The 14,040-nt window shown below is 48.7% G+C and overlaps 1 long non-coding RNA gene across 1 annotated transcript in view; it reads left to right on the top strand.

Annotated features, from left to right (window-relative positions):
- Positions 1–467, top strand: part of LOC140392455 (uncharacterized) — a 162,590-nt gene extending 162,123 nt beyond the window's left edge. The window contains exon 3 of the long non-coding RNA XR_011935368.1: positions 154–467. This is a non-coding gene — a long non-coding RNA (uncharacterized lncRNA). The remainder of the gene's footprint in view (positions 1–153) is intronic.
- The last annotated feature ends 13,573 nt before the right edge of the window (positions 468–14,040 follow it).

Raw genomic sequence — 14,040 nt, 5'->3', positions numbered from 1 at the left:
CAATAAATGCCAGCTTTGGCAGTGATGTTCATAGCCCCAAGAATGAATTACAAAATAGGTTTCAGAGAGTGCTGGATCCAGTAATCATGTGCCCAAATTTCAAGTTGCTTCGCCTCTTTAAGAGTCAAATCAAATGCGTTGTTTTGTCTGCAGAATCTGTAATCCATTACTGGATTTGTGCAGCCCTGCCCTGGAGCTGTATCAGCTGAAGCAGATGTTTCAAACCTGAGAGAAGAGCTTGGGAAGCTGCTCCTGTGAATGTCCAGGGACCAGAAGTTCATCATGGCTGGTATTTTAAATTGTTTGGGATGGAAGGATATTTGAATCGTCTTGACTTCAAACCAAGGTTGTTGTTTTTTAAGTGCGCCCCTGCACAGGAGAGGAACGCGGAGATAAATTTCATTCAGTATCTTGCACAATGTTAATCAATAAACTGAAGCAAAAGTATCGCGCAATGTAACCCATTAATCTGCAGTGTCACTTATTAATTACCATGCCGGTCAAATAGCTGACAAGGGGTGTGATTGTCCCACAAAATCACTAAGGGCACAATTCAACGGAAACATTTCAAAGTGTCATTTTAGGCGCATTTGGCGAGATCACAACCCGTATTAAACAGCCCCTAGTGCCAAAAATGATTCCCCACGAAATTCTTGCGATTACTCGTGCTCTTGCTGTCTGATTCACCCAACCCCCACCTCAGCGGCCCACCGCTAACAAGGGGGTCCCTCACTCCCAGTCATGGCAGCTCGCAGACCTGCTCCTCGCATTGGCGATGCCGACCTGACAAGACTTCTCGATGCAATGGATCAGAGGCGGGACATCCAGTTCCCAGGAGGGGGTGGGAGGACCAGCAGCAGGGTCACTAATACCGCCTGTGAGGCAGTGACAGCGGCTGGTCAATGCGGGCAGCATGACCAGGAGGACCGCCAAGTCCAATGTAGAAGGAAGAAGACAAATGACCGCCAATGAGCTGCAAGGGTAAGTTACCCCCTCGTTCCTGGCATCAGTTCCTTCTGCCACCCCTCAAATTCCCAATCCCACCCCCCCAATTCACTGGCTGACACCACGTACCCTCCCAACATCCGATCTTCATGCTTGTTCCTCAGAACCTTGTGGCACTAGCACAACCCCTTCATATCCAGGTGTGATGCCCACATGTGCTACCTGCTATAGACCCCTCTCACCATTAACCATGCAGCTTACAATGCCTTCTCTTTGCCCCCACAGGAGAAGATAGCCCATAATAAACAATATTATTGGGCAGCACGGTAGCACAAGTGGATAGCACAGTTGCTTCACAACTCCAGGGTCCCAGGTTCGATTCCCCGCTGGGTCACTGTCTGTGTGGAGTCTGCCCCCCCCGCCCCCAACCACAATAGAACACCTCTGGAGAAATCTCCATGGAGACCACCACTGAGGCGTAACAGGTATCGCCCCCACCATCCACCAGCGCAGAGCCACACACCTCGGTGGGTGACATCACTGGACAGGCTTCTGGGGCACAATCTGGTGAGTCCACACAGCTACTGATGCACATCAGGTGGAGGCAGGGACATTTAAGGGAGACAACAGTCAGAGGTCTGCTGGATCCCAGGACACAGCTGGGTCGCAGTCAGATGCCGAGCCTCTGGACACTGTTCTTCCAGAGCTGATGCAGGTAATAGACCAGAGCTATGACATTCAGGAGGGGGTTGTCAGTGACATTCCAATGACTACAAGGCTGATTGGAGAGAAGTCCCAAAGGTTGCAGGCTGCAGGAGAAGGTGCCGACAATGCATGGCACTGAGGCCAACCCTGCAAGGGCGTAGACCACAGGGAAGAGAGGGAAATGGCCGGGATGGGGGGGTGGGGGGTCGGTGTGGGGTTGAGCTGACGGACACAGCCTCGTCCGATGAGAATCTGGAGACGATGAGGAACTCCCTGGTCCTCCTCGCATGCAGGGCCCTTGCTGCCGCCTGTCCTCCATCCTCTGACTCCTTCTTGGGCTCGTTCTCCAGCCACTCCTTGCATGGGCTGCATGGTAGCACAGTGGTTAGCAGAGTTGCTTCACAACTCCAGGGTCCCAGGTTCAATTCCCGGCTTGGGTCACTGTCTGTGCGGGGTCTGCACGTTCTCCCCGTGACTGCGTGGGTTTCCTCCGGGTGCTCCGGTTTCCTCCCACAGTCCAAAGATGTGCAGGTTAGGTGGATTGGTCATGCTAAATTGCCCTTAGTGTCCAAAAAGGTTGGGTTGGGTGGGGTTACTGGGTTACGGGGATAGGGTCGTGGTGTGGGCTTAGGCAGGGTGTTCTTTCCAAGGCCGGTGCAGACTTGATGGACCAAATGGCCTCCTTCTGCACTGTAAATTCCATGAATTCTATGATGATTCACTCCTGGGCAGCCTCTTCCTCCTCAAATGAGGCTGCATGATCCTCCGCCTCCTGCTGCTCCTCCTCCAGCATGTCAACCAGCACACAGCAGACCACCACAAAGAGAGACACCCTCAGGGGACTATACTTCTGGGCACCACCAGAGTGGTCAAGGCACCGGAACAGCATTTTGAGCAGCTCAATGACAGCACAAGTGGCAACATGGGCCTCATTGTAATAGGTCGCTGCCTCGGTCTCAGACCTCCGCACTGACGTCATCAGCCATGATCGCAGCAGGTATCGCTTGTCCACCACCAGCCAACCCATCATCCGGGGATCTCCGAGTGGCCCTGAATCTAGCTGTCATGCACTCTCCCTTGTAGCGGGCACACACGTGCACGATCCTGAGCTTGTGGTCGCACACAATCTGAACATTCAGGGAGTGCAACTCCTTCCTGTTAAGATAGGCACTCCCTGATGCCCTGGTGCTCACAGGGCGACATGCAATCCATTGATCGCCCTCTGGATCTGGGGTATTCCAACGACAGCCCGGGCCTGTTGGTGGGCCAGGTCCAGCGCAAAGATGATAAAAAGAGGTCCGAGCATCCGTAACCTTCTGGATGCACCTGTGAGCAGAAGATTGTGATATGGCACACAGGTCTCCTCTCGAGCTCGGAATAACCCAGTAGCATAAAAGTTTAGGGCTGCAGTGTGCTTCCTGGCCACCAGGAGCAGGTGTCCTCCTCCTCCACCAGGTGCCAAGTCTGCGAGGACCTGGCTCGGATGCAGCACTGTCTCTCTGCTGAAACATAGTCACCTACAGCATATGGTGTCCATCAGCTCATTGAATGACCAATGATGTCTGTAAAACTTGTGCTGTCTCTGGCCTCCCCTTCTGGGTTCCTCCTCTGCCTTATGGGCACCCAGGTCTTCAGGATGGGAGGCGGACCTCTGTACATGGTGTTCCGCTTTCAGCCTGAGTTGGCGATGCTGTTGCCTCCAGCATCTACTTGTCAAGGCTGCCACCAGCATAGCCAGGGCAGTCCCCGCGAGATTGATTCCAGCCGACATTATTATATCTGTAAAAACTGGAGAAGGAAAGAGTCTGATAATGTTAGGGCTTCCGTCCCGGGACCCTCAAACCACCCAAGCCTCCCCCACCTTTAGGTGTCCTGCCTTCTCTCAGAGTGCCATCCAGCGATCCAGTTGTGCCGGCACACTCATCCCCAGCCATATCAGGAGCCCCTAGACCCAGAACCCAGACCTCTGCCGGGAACATTAAGGGGACGGTGCTCATCTTCCCTTCGCTCATCCACACACTGACCCTTTGGTCACAAGAAGATCCACATTGTTGGAGTCCTGCCCTTCAGTGTTTGATCGTTGGCAGCTGCCTTTATAGCGCTGGCACTCTTAGAGTTCAGGATTCAAAGGTTGCTGGACATGCAATGCACTAATCATCCTCAGAGACATGGTACATGTGCCCTCGAGGAAGCACTTGAGAGCTGAGGAGTGTGAAGTGCTCTCATAACTAACAAGGCTAATTCCTCATTTGAAATATCCTTCAGCTATGAAGATAGAGGCTGCTCACAGCCAAAGGGAGTGAAATTGACTTTCAGTCGAGAAGCTGCAGCAGGGCTCTGTCCTGGGAGAGTTTGGTTGGACAAAGAGGTTGTAGCTGGGTTTGCCCTAGTTATGGGTCTCCACAATATTGAAAGATGGCTGCAGTGGTTAGCACTGGGACTGCGGCGCTGAGGACCCGGGTTCGAATCCCGGCCCTGGGTCACTGTCCGTGTGGAGTTTGCACATTCTCCCCGTGTCTGCGTGGGTTTCATCCTCACAACCCAAAGATGTGTTGGTTAGGTGGATTGGCCACGCTAAATTGCCCTTTAATTGGAAAAAAGAAAAATAATTGGCTACTTTAAATTTATCAAAAAGAAAAAATGGTTGAAGACCTCACAGGCGCAGATTCTCTCGCTCCCCACCCCCCACCCAGTCCAGGGCGACCCCCAACCTGGGACGCTTCAGCCCCCCGACCATGCCCAAGCCCCATGAAGTTCCCCCCTCCCTCACTGAGTACTGCAAATAAAAATGGCTTCTCAACTCTTTACTTCCCCTCAGAAGCCATTGCGCTAGCTTTACATTTTTGTAGAAGAGTACTAAACGACGCCCTCGTGGCTTCCCGCTGGAGAGTAAAGAAATTCCGGGAGGCCACAGCATTCGATTCCAATCTCGCTAATCTCGCACAGCCTGCGATGCCCACATTAACGAATAAAACATTAGTGAACCAGATGGGTTTTTATGACAATGGTTTCATGGCCACTGCATGACACTGTGTCGCTGGATTATTATCCCAGCGACAATACCATGAGGCCGTCACCTCACCCTACATCACCACCTCACCCAGCTGTACCACAGTCGATAGCACTTCAAGTGCAGCACGGTGGCCTCATTGCTGCCTCACAGCGCCAGGGACCTGGGTTCAATTCCGGCCTTGGGTGACTGTGTGGAGTTTGCACGTTCTCCCCGTGTTTGCGTGGGTTTCCTCTGGATGCTCCGGTTTCCTCCCACAGTCCAAAGATGTGCAGGTTAGATGGGGTTACTGGGATAGGACGGGGGAGTGGGCCTCAGTCGGGCGCTCTTTCAGAGGGTCAGTGCATACTCAATGGGTTGAATGGCCTCCTTCTGCACTGTCGGAATTCTATGAATTCTAAGTCAGGAGGTTGTTGGCTCAAATCCCACTCCAGGACTTGAGCACAAAAATCAGAGTTGACACTCAAGCTCAGCCTAGGACTGAGCTGCACTTTTAGATGGACCATCTATTGGAGGCAAACCGAGGTCCTGTTTGCCTTCTCAGGTGAATGTAAAAATATGGCACTGTTTTAAAGAAGGGAAGGGAATTATCCCTCTCCTCCAGGCCAATCTCTCAATCAAGCTCAAAAACAGGTGATCTAGTCTTGATCACATTGCTGCCAGTGTGTACACATATGCTAATTAGATGCTGCATTACTTACATTGCAACGATTACTACACTTCAAAAGCAATTCATTGACTGTAAAATGCTTTGAGATGCCCGGTAGTTGTCAAAGGTGCTACATAAATGCACATCTTTCTTTTCTCCAGTTGCCTTGCAGCAGTCATTTTCAAAGTCAGGGTCGCGGGGTCAGGAGCCTTCCATCGCGGCGTTCCCGATCGCGGGAATTAATGCGCAATGGCATTTAAAAATGGCGACCGGTTTTCAGAATGCGGGCGCGCTGCGCATGCGTGCCTGCTCATCAGTGCAGATGCCCGGAGCCCAGCGAGAAACATAGCCTCCTCCTGACATCAGCGCACTGACCCAGGAGAAGATTTAAAAAAAAAATTCAATTCAGTCTTCCTGCCTGAAGGGACGGCAGAGAGCAGGTCACGCACCCCGAACGCTGATGTCACCTGCTCTGGGCGCGATTGCGATTCCTCCATTTTGTCAGCAGCAGACAAGCAACAGGACTGTAAAATTTAAAATGGATCATTTTGTAATAAGGAAGAGAGGGCCAGAGAGACAAACAGGCCAGGATCTCACAACTAAACCTGCTGGAGAGAGTGGCTCAGGAGAGTCCACAACAGGACAAAACAGCGGTGGTGTGAGCTGGTCAGGAGCATCCACAACAGGACAAAGCAGTGGTGGTGTGAGCTCCAGGACCTCTGGTGAATAGTCCATAAAGAAGAAATTGAAATCAGGCACAAAGCAGTATAAAGATGATTTTTTTAAGGTATGGCTTTAATTGTGCCAATGCAAATCAGGATGCGAAGCCCACGTGTGTTACATGCAGGGAAGTACTGGCAAATGAAAGTTTAAAACCCTCAAAACTTCGAAGGCATTTGAAGACATGGCGAGTTCGAGGACAAACCTCTTGATTTTTTTCGAAGAATGCAGCGAGAACTTAAATTGTCGGCTGAAGTCTCAGCAGAAATGTTACATTGAATGACAAAGTACAATTAGCCTATTACATAGAATCTACAGCGCAGAAGGAGGCTATTTGGCCCTCGAGTCTGCACCGCCCCCCCGGAAAGAGCACCCCACCCCATCCCTGTAACCCAGTAACTCCACCTAACCTTTTTTTTCTTGGACACTAAGGAGCAATTTAGCATGGCCACTCCACTGGCTTCACAGCCCCAGGGTCCCAGGTTCGATTCCCCGCTGGGTCACTGTTTATGCGGAGTCTGCACGTTCTCCCCGTGTCTGCGTGGGTTTCCTCCGGGTGCTCCAGTTTCCTCCCACAGTCCAATGACGTGCAGGTTAGGTGGATTGGCCATAGTAAATTGCCCTTAATGACCAAAAAGGTTCGGAGGGGTTGTTGGGTTACAGGGATAGGGTGGAACTGAGGGCTTAAGTGGGTCGGCGCAGACTTGTTGGCCCGAATGACCTCCTTCTGCACTGTATGTTCTATAATGTTCTATTTGTTTGGTGATGAAACTTGGATGCTAACTATGTCTTACCTTGCAGACATCCTTTCAATTCTAAATGAACTGAACCTCAAATTGCAAGGGAAGGATGATGATTGCTTTCAGTACTGTGAAGAAATCAAAGTTTTCCAAAAGTCATTGAAAGTTTGGCAATTGTGAGTGCAAAGCCAAAATTAATATACGTTCCCCACACTGCTACGACCCATTGAAGAAAATAGCATTAGTAAGGAAACTGTAAATGGACTGGCAAGCCTGACTCAGTCGTATCTGGCTGCGCTGATCAACAGTTTTTGTCGCTCCTTTCCAGAGGAGGAGTTTAAAATTTTGGGAGAGAAGAGGTGGATGAAAAATCTCTTTGAGTTTGAGACCCCAGAATCAGTTCTTAACTTACAGCTGACTCCTAATGAAGAAACTGAGCTTCTGCGCCGCAGCTGTGACAGCACATTAAAAACATGGCACAAGTCAATGAGGCTGTCAGCTTTCTGGGGTAGCACCTCCAGGGAATATCCGGAGCTGAGTAAAACAAACATTTTGTTGCTTTTGCCCTTCACAATGACCTACATTTTCCATCCTCACACAGATGAAGATGACACTAAAGAACCGACTGAATCCTGTACCCAAAATGCACAGAACCCTTTCCTCCTGTGAACCTGAATGGAGAGAGATCGTGAGGACCAAACAGGCTCACCTCTCGCATTAAAGGTAAGAGAAAATGGTGGGTCACGAAGTTCAGCTGGCGAAGGTCGGCCGGCATGGATTGCGAAGGTCAGCCAGCATGGGTCCTGAAGGCTGGCCGATTGGTAAAAATGGGTCCCGGGCAAAAACGTTTGAAAACCACTGCCTTACAGAGTTAATTTTCTTCAAGTCCCGCATAAAATATAAATCCTTGCACAATGTAAAATGATTTTTTATTTAAGAAGCAAAAAATCTAATTTGATTTTATCTTCCTGGATATAACCAATTTTAATCTGTTTGAGCTGTGAATATAAACCTATCCATCGGCAAACCCTCAAGATGAATTGATATGAAGAGAGTTCGGAGCCTCGAGTGGTGATATCAATATTAATATTGGAAAACCCATCTCAGAATCGATAGCAAAGGATTTATTGGGATTACTGGGTCAGGATTTTATTGTCCCGCTGCGGTGTGTTTTCCCCTGGCAGGTGCGGCGAGCCATTCAAATCTCCAGTCAGCTCGGTGGGACTGTAAGACTCTTTTCCTGATTTTGGCTATCATTACTACCACAGAGCGGGCCCCCCCCAGGGCGTGTTTTGTGGTGACGGAAACAGCCTGTCTTCGTCCCACCGCTGTCAAAGGGGTTTCCTGTTGTTCACACGCTCTGCTGCCGGGGAACCCGCGACCGCTTGTGGGGGGGGGGGGGGGGGGGGTGGTTGTCGCCATTATGTCGGAACCGGAAAATCCTACTATCAGGGGCGTCGGAAAATCCCGCCCATTGTCTCATCGCAGGCCCAGTTTTTGATTGTCCTTTCTGCGAGTCATGACTGCAAGTTTAACAGATGTGTACTTAGAACTGAAAGATTCACAGCTGTGCTCAGCCAGATCATATTATAATACATGTCAACAGGCAAGCGAACTTGATTAACAGATTACCATCTCCACTCATGCTTACCAAACACTGTCAAAACTTGCTTTCGCCCCCAAGGCTCATGTGTAAGCCAATTATTGACATGACATCCTAGGCTAGTTTAACTTTTAATTTGAACCCTACTTGCTGGATCAGAATCTTGCTGTTTTCTCTATTTTGCTTTACCTGGATGGCTCCGATGCACTGTGATGAATAAAGAACACAAAGGTTTACTATAAATTTATTACACTACTAACTAAAATTTGTTCACATTCCTAAAGTTGAAGGTTTCTGTAGTAAACTATGCTATCTCTAATGAACAGACTTTCTCAAGTACAACTGATCTCTGTGCCTGACACTCTTTCCAGCTCTCTCCTAACTGGTGACTGAACTCCCAGAATCCCCAAGTCACATGATATATATATGACTGTTCTGTAGTTCCCTCTAGTGGTCATTAACTTGTTAACTCTTTACATCCCAGTGAATATACATATCATTACACTATGCACTAGAGTCAGGGAGAACAATGATGAAGCGTGTTGTCAAATCAGTGATTGGTGTAAAACCGTGACCTGTTCCTGACCGAAAGTGAAAGGCCAGGTTTACGTTTCCAGTCTACAACTGACGGTGGGAATTATGGGGCGTGAATCCCGCCCCCGCCATCCTCCCAATTCTCCCGCCCCCCAAGAATCGGCGTGGCGTGAGTCGTCAGCCCGCCTCGGAGAATGGCGGGGTCCAGCGCGACTCAATGAGCCCCGGGGCTGTCTGGATTCTCCTGCCCACGATGGGCCGAAGTTCCACCCGTTCTATGCCAGTCCCGCCGGCGTAAACTGGAGTTGGTCCCTTACTGGCAGGACCTGGCGGCGTGGGCGGGCTCCGGGGTTCTTGGGGGGTTGCGAGGGGAGCTAGCCCCGGGAGGTGCCCCCACGGTGGCCTGGTCCGCGGTCGGGGCCCACCGATCCGTGGGCGGGCCTGTGCCGTGGGGGCATTCTATTCCTACGCGCCGGCCGTGTAGCCCTCCGCAATGGCCGGCGTGAAGGTGAACCCCCCAGCGCATGCACGCGGGGATGACGGCAGCAGACGCTGACGCTCCCGCGCATGCACGGACCCGCGCCGGCCGGCGGAGTCCCTTCGGTCCCAGCTGGCGTGGCGCCAAAGGCCTTCCACGTCGGCCGGAGGGGCGCAAACCACTCCGGCGCCATCCTAGCCCCTGAAGGTGCGGAGGATTCCGCACCTTTGGGGCGGCCCGACGCCGGAGTGGTTCCCGCCACTCCACTGCGCCATTTCTGCCCACCCCGCCGATTCCCGGAGAATCCCGCCCATGGTGTGGGGCTTTAAAATGTCTGTGACACGTATCTGATCTACCAATGGAAGGCAATAACTGCAGGCCCTGAGACAGACACGACGGGCACAAACCCAGAAAACGCTGGAAGATCTCAGCGGGTCTGACAGCAACTGTGGAGAGAGAAGAGCTGCTTCGAGTCGGGATGATTCTGTGCAGAGAACTGGGAATAGGGCGAGATTTATACTGGTGTGGGGAGGTGGTGGAGCAGTGAGGCTGGATCGGATCGATGGCCAGCGATAGCTGGAGGCTGGGCAGAGGTTAACAAAGATGTCCGTGGACAAAATGACAAAGGGAATTTAAATGGTGGTGATCGTGGCTAAAAAGGATACTGAGAGCGGCGCATTCAGAGATCTGAAAATGTTAAAGGTAAGCAGTGCTCCAAAGGACTACCTGGAACAGGGAATAAGTGGCCCGAATGGGGTGGAGTGGGGGGAGGGGAGACGATGTTGAGGGAAAAACAAATCAATGGAAGAAATTAAACTAAATTGATAGAAATGAAAATGGGGTGAAGGTGGAGGAGAGAGTTGACAGTCTGAAGTTGTTGAATTCAGTGTTAAGTCCAGAGGGCTGTAACGTGCCTATTCAAACGAGGAGGTGCTGTTCCTCCAGTATTTCATCTTGGTTTTCCCAGACTACCATCTCCCCTTTCACCCCGCTCCAGCAGGGCCATCTGTCCCCTGTTCTAGGTCATCCTTTAATGCACCTCTTATCTTTGCACGGCCATTGACACATCCTGATCTCTTAATTTGCCGCTATCAGCACCCTTCTTACCCTTGATCACCGCCATTCAAATGACATTTGAATTTCCGTTCATGACATCTTTGTTAATCACTACCCTGCCTTCGCCTATCGCTAGCCATCTATCCAGCTCAACTCTTCCTCCGCTGCCTTACTGCTCTATCACCTCCCAACCCACCCCCACACCAGTATAAATCTCTTCCTATTTCCAGTTCTCTCCAGCTCTGACTAAGAGTCACCCAGACTCAAAACGTTAGCTCTCTTCTCTCTCAACAGATGCTGTCAGACCTATTGAGATTTTAAAGCATTTTCTCTTTTTGTTTCGGTTTTCAGCCTCCGCAGTAATTTGCGGTTATTCCTCAAGCACAAGTTTGGTTTAGATTCCCTGACGGCAGAAACACTGCCCTGCAGTCTGATCGTTGGTATGTCCCTGCCCTTCAGGATTTAACCTGCCGGTTCAGTGAGCACTTGAGAGATTTCAGCAATGGCAAAACAGATTTCTTAATAGTTGTCTCTCTCTAATTCCTGGTTTATAAAGAAGAGGAACATAGGGACATGAAAGAGGCACAATTGAAGGTTGAGAGTGAGGTATGGGAAGTTTTGATTTCTTACATGCAGCCAACCACTTCAACAGGAATTAAAAGGCATTCCTTTGACTTTTCTGAACATCAATTCTTTTGATTCTCCCCAGCGGCTGAATGATGGTCTCATTGAGGGATGATGTGGAGATGCTGGCATTGGACTGGGGTGGGCACAGTAAGAAGTCATACAACATCAGGTTAAAGTTGAACAGGATTATTTGGAATCACTAGCTTTCGGAGCGTAGCTCCTTCATGATGAAGGAGCTACACTCCGAAAGCTAGTGATTCCAAATAAACCTGTTGGACTTTAACTTGGTGTTGTAAGACTTCTCATTGAGTGACGGAAGAGGCTCAATGGACTCAGTGGCCTCCCTCTGTTTCTCCACCTTGGGGAATTATTTCAACAGGTAGCTGAAGACCTACGGCTCACTGATGTCCGAAAAGCAGCATTATCTTCAGCAGTGTAAATGACCACTGCCGTCAATTTTCTTTGCCATTGTATCTTTCCAGGCAGCTTCCATAATCTTTGTCAAATTAATCAGTCAGCAGCACATTATGGTGGGCATCACAGTTTATTATTTCTCCATGGGGCCTGTAAATCAACGAGAGCGAGCAATCCAATTGTATAAAGTGCAGAAGCATAGGAGCTGTCTTTGAAATAGATAATAAGCAGAAAGTCTGTTACTTCCTGTAGTTGAAAGGGATGGTAATTATGGTGAAGGCGAAGGAGAGAGCCTTCCATGCCAACTTCAGGGGGATAGTGAACTGGAGAGGAAATGGAATAAGAAAGCTATCAGCCAGCAGAACTTTCAGCCTCCATAGACAGGAGACTGCAGGACTGCAACGTATAATTACGTGCTTTCAGTAAATATAAGTTTAGATACAAAATACTCTCATCCCACTTTATTTTCATCCCCAAGTGCTCACTCGAAAGGTTCTAAAATACGAAGCTCACACTCTGATATGTCATCTCAGTGTAGTTGTGGAAAATTTAAGATTTTCCTGACTTAAATTATTAATCTCACTGGTCTATTTCTGACGAAGCCTCTGAAGGAGAGAAAGATATTTCCCTGTAAAGAGCAGAACAGCTCTCACAAAAGGGAAGTTACTCTTCCAGGTTTTAAACAGTTAAACAGGTTCCAGGTACCTTCTAGTGAAAGTTCTTTTGGGTAAGTCACTCAAAACTAAACTATCTACTTTTCCAGCGTGGATCCTTGCTATTTAGGACATTGTAGAAGAGCGTCTAGGATTTTCAACTTACTCAATGTAAAAAAAACACAGCTTATATTTTTAGTGGGGTTTTATTATAAACATTTCAAAGTACAAATCAGAGTTACTGAGTCTTCAAAATGTAAGTCTGCTCACAGTCAATTAGTTATCTTCTAACAGATTATCTTCATTAAGAGAACGATATATTTAAACATGGAAATCCAAAAGTTTCTCTAATTATCATTCCCTAAAGTATGTGTAAGTAATAGGCACATACTCGTGAAAGTCTCAAGAGACTTGGTTGATGAACAGACAGGAACAGAACATTTTGACTGCACTCTGTTGTAGGAGACGAGTGGGTGTTAGATCTGTTGAATCTGTCTCTTTTTTTCTGTTTCTGATGTTCCCTTATCTCTATAATGAGCAGTTACCTCATAACTAATACAGCTATGCCTGTAGTTTAATTTAATCTTATTGACAGTCTGTCTTTTAAAGTCGATGAAAGTTTGTTTTCATATTGGTTTGAGTGTCATGCGTTTTAACATATTTTCGGTCAACAGTTCATTCCCAGAGTGATTCCAATCAGTTACCTCTGAGGTGTCAAGAAATTTTAAATATATTGTTGGACAGAAAGTTACCATTGAGAGTGGCTGCATCTTATATGTCAGGAAGTTATATAGTTGGGCAGAAGGTCACCTAATTGGTTCTATTCTATTATCTCTGATATAGCCTCTTTTGTTCGCCTGTAGCCACAGCTGTATTTCAAAGGGATTTATGTTCTGTCAAACCAAGGACCTTTTAAACTTGGGGTTCTTCACATTATTTTGTTTGTTCGAGGCAACTTAATTAGTCTGAGGGTGAAGTTTGTGCCTTTTTTAATGGGTCTAATGGATTCTAAAATACTTGTATTTCGTGATTTTATTCTACTTGCGTTAAACACACTGTTTTAACTCCTGATTCTTACAAAAAAGTCTTGATTTTAATCTGAATCTTGTGATCAGTGTCACACGGTAAGTTTCAATTATCTCTGAGACACATCTGAAATGTCAGCTTGATATTGCAACTTTTCTCTCACTGCTCACATATAAATTTATAGCAAATTGTCTATTCTCACTAGACCCCAAACCTGCACCCTCTCTTTGATGTAACCTTGTGCTGACATGCAACCTGAAGTTCAAGGATGCCAGTGGTGCAGGGCTCTGACTATGAGCATCTGGGGACCAAACTGTGCTCAAATGTTCTTGCGAATTGAGCTGTACTCATCAGCTGCCTGTCCTGCCACTTCAGATACGTGTCAGCCTGCTGCCGTGTCCTGAACCTACTCGAGAAACATCTGAGGGGGCTGGTTGGAAAACTCCCATGACTTGTCTTTGCGAAGGTGGACAATAGCCGTGCCACTTCCGCTGAGTCCAGCCTCTGAAAATCCAGGTGGGTCCCACTAGGCTCATTGGGACATTGGTCTCGACATGGAGGCCTCATCTCCTCGGAGTGTTGACCTCAGGTAAAATACCAGGTCACTTCTGAATCAGGAAAGCAATAAACCCCTTGAGTAGGAAGTTCCTTCCCCCCAACTCTGCTTAAATCGTCAAGTAAACCTGTGGCTCCTGTTCTTGACTTGGATATGGTAACCCAGGGAGGAAAAAGATGAATCAAAAAGGCATGGTTAGAATTTCTTTGAGGGTCCGGGCCAGCTTTCGGGATGCAAGGGTGTTTCAGTGCTGCCCGCCTCGGTGAGAGGGCCTGGAGGTGTGTTACTCACTGGGCGGGGGTTGTCAGATGGGCTGGACACCCC

This window comes from Scyliorhinus torazame, chromosome 16, assembly GCF_047496885.1.
Source record: "Scyliorhinus torazame isolate Kashiwa2021f chromosome 16, sScyTor2.1, whole genome shotgun sequence".
Lineage (NCBI taxonomy): Eukaryota > Metazoa > Chordata > Chondrichthyes > Carcharhiniformes > Scyliorhinidae > Scyliorhinus > Scyliorhinus torazame.
This window is presented reverse-complemented; position numbering and strand designations above follow the sequence as displayed.